This window comes from Pteropus medius, unplaced genomic scaffold (assembly GCF_902729225.1).
Source record: "Pteropus medius unplaced genomic scaffold, Ma_sr-lr_union100, whole genome shotgun sequence".
Taxonomy (NCBI): domain Eukaryota; kingdom Metazoa; phylum Chordata; class Mammalia; order Chiroptera; family Pteropodidae; genus Pteropus; species Pteropus medius.
Window position 1 is genome coordinate 11804102 of NW_024349803.1, and position 12051 is coordinate 11816152.

The 12051-nt window shown below is 39.6% G+C and overlaps 1 protein-coding gene across 3 annotated transcripts in view; it reads left to right on the top strand.

The window, feature by feature from the left end:
• Nucleotides 1–12051, top strand: part of CLSTN2 (calsyntenin 2) — a 574723-nt gene that overhangs the window by 184378 nt on the left and 378294 nt on the right. The window lies entirely within an intron of this gene.

Genomic DNA, 12051 nt, shown 5'->3' on the forward strand with positions numbered 1-12051 from the left:
CTATATTTGTGAGTCTGCTTTTGATTAGTTTGTTCTTTTGTTCCTTAGATACTGCATATAAGTGAAATCATATGGTATCTAACTTTGTCTGACTTATTTCACTCAGCATAATAACCTCTAGGTCCATCCATGTCATCACAAATGGTAGGATTTCATTTTTGAATGGCTGAGCAATATTCTATTGTATATATGAACCATAACTTCTCTATCCAATCATCTGTTGATGGGCATTTAGGTTGCTTCTGTATCTTGGCTATTATAAATTGTCCTGTCATGAACATAGGGGTGCATAGATCTTTACGAATTATTGTTTTGGTTTTCTTTGGATAAATACCCAGAAGTACAATGGCTGAGTCGAAAGGTATATCCATTTTTAATTTTTTGAGAAACCTCCAGACTGTCTTCCATAGTCCCACCCACAATGTATGAGGGTTCCCTTTTCTCCGCATCCTCGCCAGTGCCTGTTGTTCTTTGATTTATTGATGATAGCCATTCTGACAGATGTCAGATGATATCTTATGGTGGTTTTAATTTGCATTTCTCTGATGATTAGTGACCTTGAGCATCTTTTCATATGTCTATTGGCCATCTGTATTCCCTCTTAGGAGAAATATCTGTTCATATCTTCTGCCCACTTTTTAAATTGGATTGTTTTTTTGTTGTTGAGTTGTATTAGTTCTTTATATATTTTGGATATTAACCTCTTATGCAGCTCTGCTTTCCATTAGCTGAGGCTTGTGCTCAGATGTATCATAAATGAATATCTTCTCCCATTCAGTTGGTTGTCTTTTTGTTTTGTTGATGGTTTCCGTTGCTGTGCAAAACCTTTTTAGTTTGATGTAATCTCATTTGTTTATTTTTTCTTTTGTTTCCCTTGCCCGAGGAGATATATCTGAAAACAAATTACTGTTAACATATCAGAGAGTTTATTGCCTATGTGTTTTCTTCTAGAAGTTTTATGGTTGCAGGTCTTACATTTAAGTCTTTAATTCATTTCGAGTCTATTCTTGTATATGGTATAAGGTGGTCCAATTTCTTTTTTCTTTTTCTTTTTTCCACATGTATCTGTCCAATTTTCCCAGCATCATTTATTGAAGAGACTATCTTTACCCCATTGTATATTCTTGCCTCCTTTGTTATATATTAAGTGAACATATAGGAGTGGATTTATTTCTAGGCTCTCTATTCTGTTCCATCGATCAATATATCTGCTTTTATGGCAGTACCATGCTGTTTAATTACTGTAGCCTTGTATTATAGTTTGATATCAGGTAATGTGATACCTCCAACTTTGTTCTTCTTTCTCAAGATTGCCATGGCTATTCAGGGTCTTTTATGGTTCCATATAAATTTTAGAATTATTTATTCTAGCTCTCTGAAAAAATGCCATTGGTATTTTAATAGGGATTACATTGAATCTACAGATTGCTTTGGGTAGTATGGCAATTTTAATGATGTTGAGCATGGTATATGTTTTAATTTTTTGTATCTCCTTCATTTTCTTTTTTCAATGACATAATTTTCTGAGGACAGATCTTTTACCTCCTTGTTTAATTTGATTCCCAGGAATTTTATTGTTTTTGATGCAATTGTAAATGGGATTGTTTTCTTAATTTCTCTTTCTGAAAGTTCATCATCTTAATTTCTCTTTCTCAAAGTTGGTACATAAAAATATCATTGACTTATGAATATTAATTTTGTATCCTGCTACTTTACTGAATTCATTGATCAAGTCTACCAGGTTTTTGGTGAAATCTTTAGGGTTCTCTATATATAATATTATGTCGTTGGCAAATAACGAGAGTTTGACTTCATTTCCAATTTGGATACCTTTTATTTCTCTTTCTTGTCTTACTGCTCTGGCTAAGACTTGCAATACAGTGTTGAAGAGGAGTGGTGAAAGTGGGCATCCTTGTCTTGTTCCTGATCTTAAGGAAAACAGTTTTAACTTTTCCACATTGAGTATGATGTTAGCTGTAGGTTTGTCATATATGACCTTTATTATGTTGAGATATGTTCCCTCTATTACCACTCTGCTGAGAATTTTTATCATAAATCGATGCTGGATTTTATAGAATGCTTTTTCTGCATCTATTGACATGATCATATGATTTTTATCTTTAGAATTGTTAATGTGGTATATCACATTAATTGGATTTGCAGATATTGTACCAATCTCGCATCCCAGGAATAAATCCAACTTGATCATGATGTGTGATATTTTTAGCATATTGCTGAATTTGGTTTGGTAATATTTTGTTGAGGATTTTTGCATCAATGGTCATAAGAGATATCGATCAGCTTATAGTTTTCTTTCTTTATAGTGTCTTTGTCTGGTTTTGGAATCAAGGTAATGGTGGCCTCATAAAAGGAGTTAGGGAGCTTTACCTCTTCTTGAATTTTTTAGAATAGTTTGAGAAGAATAGGTGTTAATTCTTCTTTGAATGTTTGGTAAAATTCACCTATGAAGCCATCTGGTCCAGGCCTTTTGTTTTTTGAGAGGTTTTTTATTACTGATTCTATTTCATTGGTGGTAATTGTCGGTTCAGATTTTCTGTTTCTTCTTGACTCGGTCTTGGGAGATTGTATGTTTCTAGGAATGTATCCATTTCTTTCAGATCGTTCAATTTGTTGGCACATAATTACTCATGGTATTTTCTTATGATCTTTTATATTTCTGTGGAGTCCATAGTTATTTTTCCTCTGTCATTTCTGATTTTATTTATTTGAGTCCTCTCTCTTTTTTCCTTGATGAGTCTGGTTAAGGGTTTGTCAATTTTGTTTATCCTTTCAAAGAACCAACTCTTGGTTTCATTAATCTTTTGTATTGTTTTTACCATCTTGGCAGAGTTGAGTTATGTGATTGTTCCCCACACTGTGATTTTTTTCAAATCAGAGGACATATTTTTACTAAACTCTCTGTAACCCAGCTTTTAGTATGGTGTCACCTCAGCAAATGTTTATTCAGTGACTCTAGACAGCTAGAGGTAGGAAGTGTTGGCAGGTAGAAAGAGTTCAGTCTATGACATGAGAGAACCTTGATTTTAAATTTCTTCTCTGGCCTATAGAGCAGCAGAACCCTGGGGAAATTTTTAGTGTCTCTGAGCTTAATGTCTCCTGATTTGTCTAAGGGAGAAAATGATTCCTAAAGGCACAGGGTTTCTAGGAGAAATAAAGGGCATGGGTCAGGTGCTCTGCACGGCACCTATGGGCCCTGTAAAGCATTTGCTGGAAAGATCATAGCTTCTTAAGGTAGTTTTCAGAGGGAAACTCTCCAAATGGTTCCAGCAAGGCTGAATCATTGAAATAAGTACATAAGCTCCCACGGGGCTACTTAGAAGAAAACTCTCAACTCTCTCAGCAAAGGCAGCTGTGTGGTGGGAAATGCAGCTCTGCTTTCCATTAGCTGAGGCTTGTGCTCAGACAGCACCCAGGGCTGCCCCACTCCCCAGCCCTATGGCCTTGGTGGCAAATTCTAACACATGTCTAGCTTCATCTGGATGCTCTGTTCAGCCTTCTGCAGTTTAACAAGTTTCAGGCAAGATTCCAGTGGCTCTTCCAAGCACAGGAGGGTTTCTTGGGTTCAAAGAATATCATTTTTGGAGCCAGCAGAATGATCTTTCTGACACATCCCAGCCATGTGGGACAGATGGTGTTACAGAACATTCTGCCTGATGAAAATCATTGCCTGTGAGTGAGATTGCCGAGCCTCTGTGATGGCCTGCCATTTCAAAATGCTTTTCCATAAGAAGCCTGCTTTGTTTCTGGGAGTTGGTTGGGGAGACTTGGACATGTGGTGCCAAAATGCTTGGTGCCACAGTGCACATTCTGGGAGGACCTTTCTCCAGGAGGCCCTGAGCCCACCTGTCACTCCCTATGATCCCTGCTGGTTTAGAAAGGCTGTTGAAAAATATATCCAGAGGAGCACAGAATCTGTGACAGAAATGAAAATAAACGAGACCGGAGACAAGTGGGACTTAACAAGTTAAACTAAGCATATAATATCTTACAATAGCTGAGATGCTCTAAAGTTGCTGAACATACGATACAGAAAGAGGAATTTAACTGTAGTTAAAATGCAGGGTGCAATGCAGGTTGTTTTTATTAGGAAAAGGATATTATAGAAATAGCAAAAGCTCAGCATGACGTTGTTAGGATGTTGCTAGATAGCAGGAGGGCTGGATAGCTCAGACGAAACGAGCACCGACGCCCAGAGACGTGAAATGAAAGGGTTTTGTCGAGTAGGCAGTGCTGCGGAGACAAATGGGGAGCACTTCTCCTCAAAGCTCCTTGAGGTTTTGTTAAATAAGGCAGGTATGTAATTCAGAAGCAGTTCAATTGGGGGAAATGAAAACTCGAAAGAAATTGTGTTGCACCTATGAAGTGGCAAAAGTAATCCAGTAAACATTTTGCTAGCAACACACAAAATAAAATGTCTTAATCCGAAAGAGTAATGGTGCTGAGAATAAAAGAGTTTTCATGAGCTGGGATGGAACAGTGTGGGAGACGTTGCTGGTCAGTTGGAATGTTTATGTCAGTGTAGAATCTGAGGCTTTAGCTACAATGGCATCATCCTCCCCTTCCTCCTGCACCTTCTTCCGTCCCTCCAGCAATAGGGCCACTTGGGAACGCAGCCCTTTTTGCAGAAAAAGTCCTCAGTCACCTGTGTATTTATTCATCAATATTTATTTAGTACTTAATGGGTACCAAACTCTGATTTAGGCACTGCATATACAGAGACAAGGTGAGCACCTGGCAGTGTGAAAGAAACATGTTGACTCAATCTGTTGAATGAATAAATGATTTAATGAGTGGATGGACAGATGAATGAGCAATTGAGTCTATTTGGACACTACCCTTCCCTAGCAGAGGTCACAGTCTAATATATGGAAACAAGGAAGTGTAACGAGACTTCTTCCATGTGTTCTAAGATAAGGAGTCTGTGCAGGATCCAATGGGTTCCCTGGAAAGTGGGCTTCTCTACCTGGGAAGTCAGGGAGAGCATCCCAGAGGAAAATAGAGGAATTCTGAGACCAGGCCTTCAAAGATGATCATCCTGTTCCATGGCTGTCTTGTTCCTTGCCTGCAGCCCAAATGCAGGCCCATACTGGAGAGAATCCTTGCTCCCAGGAATGGTTCAGCTTCTCTGCTGGACTCTCGGCTCTATTGCTTGTGCAGTTTGCCCTTGCCTACTGATTCAGTCTGTTTCTGGCCACTCCAGGGTAACTGGATCTAGCCTTTGGCCAAGGATCAGCCCCAGTATCAGCCCATACAATTGACTCATACTCTCCATGGACGTGACAGGGTCCCTTGCAATATGACAAGCAGGTAACTTGGTCACTTTAAAGTAATTCTGTGTCTGGAGAAGCAAATATAGTTCATTTCAAAATCATCTCGTACTCATAAAGAAGATCACAGTAAAAACAAATGGAAGAGTGGAAAAGGACAGGATTAAAGCTATGGTGGAGGGTCCACCATGTAGCTACTCCTTACCACCCACTGTGGCCCCTGAGCTACCTCTGAGGGACCCCAGGGTTGCCTGGAAACTCATGAGGACCACGGAGGGTCTTTTCCTTCCAGCTGGAGGCTGAGTGAGGAAGGTAAAGACAGTTAGTGTTGTCACAGGGCACCAAGGAGAACTCATCACTTAGCTGGGTCCATGGGGGTGGACCTCCCCTTTTTCCATAAAGCATGTCATTTCTAATGACTTTGAGTGAGATTTGTTAAAGTGATTCTTTGTGTTCAACCTTTTTTTGTTCAAAGTCATTACTCACTGCAGTTAGGTTAGTTTGGATATTTAAGACAGCCCAGCCTGGCATATTCCCCATCATGACACTTTAAAAATGTTCATGCTGATTAGAACTTTTATTTTTCATAATGACCCATTAATGTAATGATAATGCAAGTAATAGGCCATATCTAATGACTTCTTGTCCAAAGGCTGAGGGGAATTCATTTAATGTATTTAATGCCAAACTTTTAAAAGAAAACTATTAAAGGTGGTGCATTCACTTATGCTCTTTATGACTATCTGGTTAATAAAAGGGAATTGCTCATCTGGAAAGCTGGAAGAAAAGGAAAAAGTTAAGGTCACTTGTTATGGCATTTTTGATTGTCTGTATGCTGTTTCCTTATCACAGAGCTGCCAAGAAGCTTCAACATCAGGACAAGGAGACTGAATGGGAAGATGGGCATTTTGCAATACCTGAGTCTGTTCCAGATGCAGTGGCACTGAGACATCAGACTTCTTGGTGGCCCATGGGTACATTGGGTTGTTGGTGGGCAGGGGTTTCTTGTGGAGGAGGGCTAGAATATTAGCCTCCAAGCCAGAGAGAGGAAAGCCCATGAGCCTGTTGAGCAAAGCTTAAGAAGATTGGAACCTCCTTCTCATGGAGCCTGAGAGAAAAACGGAGAAGCTCACAAGGCTACCCTGCACACCATCAACCTTTTATGCTCATCCTGAGCCCTTCGTTCGCTTAGTAATGTCCACTCCTGGCCACCTCTTTTCACCATCCATGCTTTCTTGCATTCCCCAGAACATGCTCTCAGTAGTACCTTGAGGATGAATAAGTATAGTCTCTCATGGGCTCACTCATGGGGTGTGGACACAGTAAGCATTGGTTTTAACTGGGCAATGATGAGCTTTGGTTGCAGGTAAGTGGATTTCAGGCAGCAGGCTGGGAAAGAGTTTCATTTGAGGAACCTTTCTTGTCACGGAAATCATTTTGTAGATAGGGATGGATGCCTTCCACTTCACTCATGAGTAGGGTTGCTAGATAAAATATCAGGCACTCAGTTAATTTTAATGTCAGATAAATATCAAATGACTTTTTAGTAGAAGTATCTCTCAAATGTCACATAGACGTACTTATACTAAAACAATTATTTGTTGTCTATCTGAAATATCAATTTAACTGGGTGTCCTGTATTTTTATTTGCTAATTTAGACAACCCCATCCATGAGTCCTAGCCCTGGTACCATCTCCTGGAGGGAAGTAGGGAGGTGGCAGGATTTGGCCTGCGCTTTAGAGGTTACTGTGCCCACGGTAGGGAGGATGCCTTAGAGGGAGCAACACAAGAGACAGTTGGGACAGTTGTGATACTCCAGAGGCAAGACAGGGATTGGCCTAAGCAGTGGGGGCGGAAAGCAAACACACAAGAGACATTTCTAGGAGGAACAATATGTAGACAGGGTAAAAGACGAATTAACAAATGAGAGAGAAGGGAGGTGTGTAGGTGGTATCCGGGTTTTTGACCTTCACTATTCTGCCTACTCAGCTCATCATGCAAAACCCAGCTGAGGTCCAGCCTCTACCTCCGGAAAGCCTGCAAAGATTAATTCATTATTGACCTCCCCTTCCTCTTTAGTTGCTACAAAATTACATGTGAACTACCCAATTACATAGTTACAATACTAAATCTTATTCTCAGTTTCTTATGTTATAGGGAGATTCTCCAAGCAGAAGCCACCCCTTGTCTCCTTCATCACGCACACTAGATTGTCTCTTTGTCATTCTTCTCTCAGTGTTTTCCCATGCACTTCTCTCTTCCTGAATCATTCTTGTATTCCTTTCAGTTGTCACTTATGAAGGAATGAATTCCCTGCAATAACCTTAAACAGGTCATGTTCCATTGGCATATATCCTCATGAGATCCTGTACTTCTTCTTAGCTCTTGTCCCAATTTAATTACTAGTGTAATTACTTGGTCCTGTACCTCCAATACCTAGCAGAGCCCCTCCCATAGACAATAGTTACTCATTAAATAAATATTTGTCAAATGACATCATTACCTGTGGACTACACTGTATACATGGGCAATCAGTGTTCACATTCCATTGGCTTGGCCCTATTTGTAGGTAGGAGTAAGTAGCCCTGTATCATAAAGGTGCACTGTATAGCTGGTTCCCTTCCCTTGTGCTGTAGGAAATCCTATTTTCTTCTTCTCTATGCTCAGTGGAGTTGGGGGTACTCTACATATTCTTGATATAAATGCTTCATGAATACAAGAGGTCCTGTCCCCTCATGTAGCACCTTCTCAAATGTTCCCAAAGGACAACTGATCTACCTGTGACTGGAGCCCCATTGGGTGCCTGCCTGGTAGTGTCTCAGGGAGCTCAGTTTGTGAGGCTTTCAGAATTGCATGCCAGGACAGCGCGTGGGGCTGTGAAACTCCTATAGAGGAGGAGATGAGGTGTTAGCTTCCACTGTTGAGAGAGGGGGTCCTGGCACCTTGTCGCCTGCCTGGCTCTTCTCAGCTCCATTTTTGGGCCCTGTTCCCCAGACTGTGTAGGCAGAGGCTGCTTTATAAAGATGTAGGGATGGAGGAGCAGGTGTACCCATTGGCATAGGAAATACAAGAAGCTGCCAGGCAGTTTTTAAAAAAATCATCCTACACAAAAGCATTGGAATGCTTTGCCTTAAACTGTGTCATTCCTCAGACCTCCAACTACAGGGAAGGTACTCAGGACCACAACTGCTAGGCATTGAAATATCTTGGCTCTGAGGTCATGCCTTCCATGGGCTGTACCAGCCAATGACTGAGTGTGGCGGTCCTGGGGGAGACTAAGGCAGACCTGGAGACATGAATTCTTTTGACTACTGACACTGGCTTGAGGATGTCCCAAAGGCTTCAGCTTTATAGAGGTACACTTAGACTGCTTGACAGTAAAAGACACTTCGACCCAGCCTTGTCTTCCTCTCTCCTGCACTGGATTACGCTTTTGCATCAAGGTCTAATCTCTTTTCCATCAAGATCTCATCTCTTTCCCAGTCTTTTCTGACTCTTTCTCTATTTTCCCTCATACAAGCATGTTTCCTTATAAAATCCTTGCACGTTTAATCCCATCTTGGTATCTTAATTTTGGAAGACCTATACCAACACATCCTGCTAACATCAGAAGGAGCCAGGACTCTATTAACCCTACCAGATGCCAGCTGGGCAGTAGGGTAGGCCTTGCCCATGCCTTTATGAAGCAGAATCAGTTCCTGGAAAAATATCCAATGGGTGGAGGTATCACTGTTGCAAAAGTCAATCCTCATTTTTAAAAAAAAGATATGAGAAAATAATGTTGAGAATTAACAATAACTTTTTTTTTGTAAAAATTTGATATCTCCATCTTCACCAATATATAGCATACCAAATAATAATACATTATCAATAATATGATACTCATCTTAAATTCAATATAATGAGCACTGCACAATTAATTCCATTTATCATTCTGTGTTCATAAAAATCTTTTGACTCTACCAACCCTCAAGCGGTTAATTGCTAGTACATTTATGTGCTTTGTTGCAGATAATATGCATGTCTTGTTCCCCATCCAAATGTCCTGTGACAATCTGATTTTATAAGTCAGGAGTTACTTTTCCTTCTGGGACCTTCTCAATTCCATGGAATTCTTCTCATTACAGGCTTTACTGTTCTGGGCCAGTGTTTATCTTGTGCCAATTTCCTGTATGGGCTCTGTCCATCCATCCTCTTTGTTTTCCTTTTCCCTGTGTCTTCCTTGTTCAGTTATCCCCAGAAATAGTATTGGTGTACCTGGAAATCAAAATTCTCATAAGCAATCCAAGGTTGATTATGAGTAAATACATCCAAACCAGAAAGCTAGGTTAAGAGAATTTATATTTGGGAAAAAAAAAAATCACTGTACATGGGTCCTTGCACAGATAATTAGCACAAGAACATATTCATTTGTTGATCTTTTAACACACATTGTTGAGCACCTATCATGTGCCATGCCCCACATCTAGTATTGGTAAGATCAGAATTCTCATACAGCTCTTTTGGTAAGGATGCCTTAAGCATTGAGAGAACTCTTCCAGCTGGCAAATACTTGTTCTATTTACCTCTAGGAGAAATTGACACCTTTAAGAGTGGGGTTACCCTTTAAAATTGCTAAGAGCATGATTTCTCTTTTGAGACACCCTGGTTGCCTCCCAAACACTCTGAAAATTCACAGTACAGATGTATTTCGGAAATTCATCCTGACGCTTGTAACCTTTGATGCCTTTTGCAGGAATGATTTATAAAGTTTGTTTCTTTTTATGGTGGTTTCTTCAACCAGGTTGCAAGAGATATAAGGACTGTGATTTCAGACGATTATTCTCTTGATAGCATACGCTCAAGTTCACACAGCAACAAAAGATGCTCCTCTTCCTTTTTCCAAAAGAATCAGAGGTTCTATTGCCTACACAATCGGTGTGCAAGCCATTCAGTCAGCCAGTTGCTTTTCTTTCACAATCAAAACCAGAGAAAGGATTGATCTTGTCACCACATTGATTGACTTGTCCCCAACTGAGTTGAGTCTAAGAATTGATTATGTGAGTCTGGACTCCATGGTTTTAGATATCTTTTTTTCCCTCCCTCCCCTCTGTCTTTTTGTTCTTTCCCCACTCTGTTCCTCTACTTATACTTTTTCTCTTTTTACCTACATTAGTAGTATGTACTATGTTTTAAGTCCTTTGTTAGGTCATATAGCAAACTTTTTGGTCTCAGAACACATTTATACTCTTAAATATCATTAACAATGCCAAAGAGCTTTTGTTTTTGTAGATTATACCTATTGATATTTCTTGCATTAGTAATTAAAGCTGATGAAATTTTTAAAATATGTATTTATTAATTTGTTCAAAAATAATAAACCTATCACATATTGACAAAAATAACATAATTTATTAAAAACAACTATATTATCCAAAATAAAAAAATAATGAGGAGAGTATCATTTTACATTTTTGGCAAATGTTTGGCTTGATATAAGACAGCCGAATCTTTATATCTGCTTCTGCATTTAATCTGTTGTCGCATCATGTTCTGTAGCCTCTGGAAAAGTCCAGAGACAATGAGAACAAAGCAAGTAGTATCTTAGTACTTTTATGAAAATAGTTTTGACCTTGTAAGTCCCTCAAAGGATCTCAGGGACCCCCAACAGTTCCTGGGTTATACTTTGAGAACTGTTGTACTACATTAGAGATATAGACATAAAAGGCCCAGAGTCTTTCCCCACCATCTGGTAGAAGAAAGATACGAAAGGATATTTATAGCTTAGTATAGTCTTTACTGTGCAAAGGATAGGCAGGGAGCTGTGGAAGGATAAGGAGAGATACCTGATTCAGTCTGGGGTCTGTGTTTAGGGGTAGAGAGGATGGGGAGGTTCAGAGAATGCTTCCCTGAGTCAGTGGTGCCTGAGCTGAGCTGAGCTGAGCTGAGCAGGTGGGAGAGCAAACATTTGAATGCAAATAGAACCACCTAGTCTGATACCCTGATCCTCAGGACTGGTCACAAAGGTGACCCTAGGGCATTTGGCTTGCAACTTTATTATGATTGTGTATTTGGTGATGGTAGAGGATTTTTTTTTTTTTTTTTTTTGCTCATCCTCCCCGTAAGGAGCCAGAGCTGGAGAAATGCTGATAACAGTCCACATAAATAAGAAGCTAAATTGGCCTTCTCGTGCTTTCTTTCTGAAGCATTGAGAAGCAGGTGAGCATTTTGCTGTGAATATACTGTAAACCAGATAATTGCCATTTGTCATTCTGAACATCTTAGGATCTAAAGCATGAAATGGAATTTACAATAAAAATGTATCGCACATTTGATACCCTCTAGAACAAAGTTGATAGCATACACCACAAAGGTTTTATTTATTAGTTTACCAGTAGAGAAACAAAAATATGGTGTTTTTATCTGAGGTTAAGAGGAATTTGTACTGTCGCATCAAATCTTCTCATTTTAAATGTAACAGTTTAAAAGATTCTTCAATGGATGTGACGGTTAGTTTTATGTGTCAATTTGGCTAGGTTATAGTACCTAGTTATTCAATGAGACACTAATCTAGTGTTGCTATGAAGGTATTTTAGAGATGTGGTTAACATCTACAAGCAATTGATTTTACATAAAGGAGATTACCCTTAATAATGTATGTGGGCCTCCTTTAAGCAGTTAAACTTCAAGAGAAAAAACTGAGTTTTCTTAGAAAAGAAGAAATTCTACCTCAAGACTCTAGCATCAACTCCTACCTGAGCATCCAGCCTGCAGGCCTGCCCC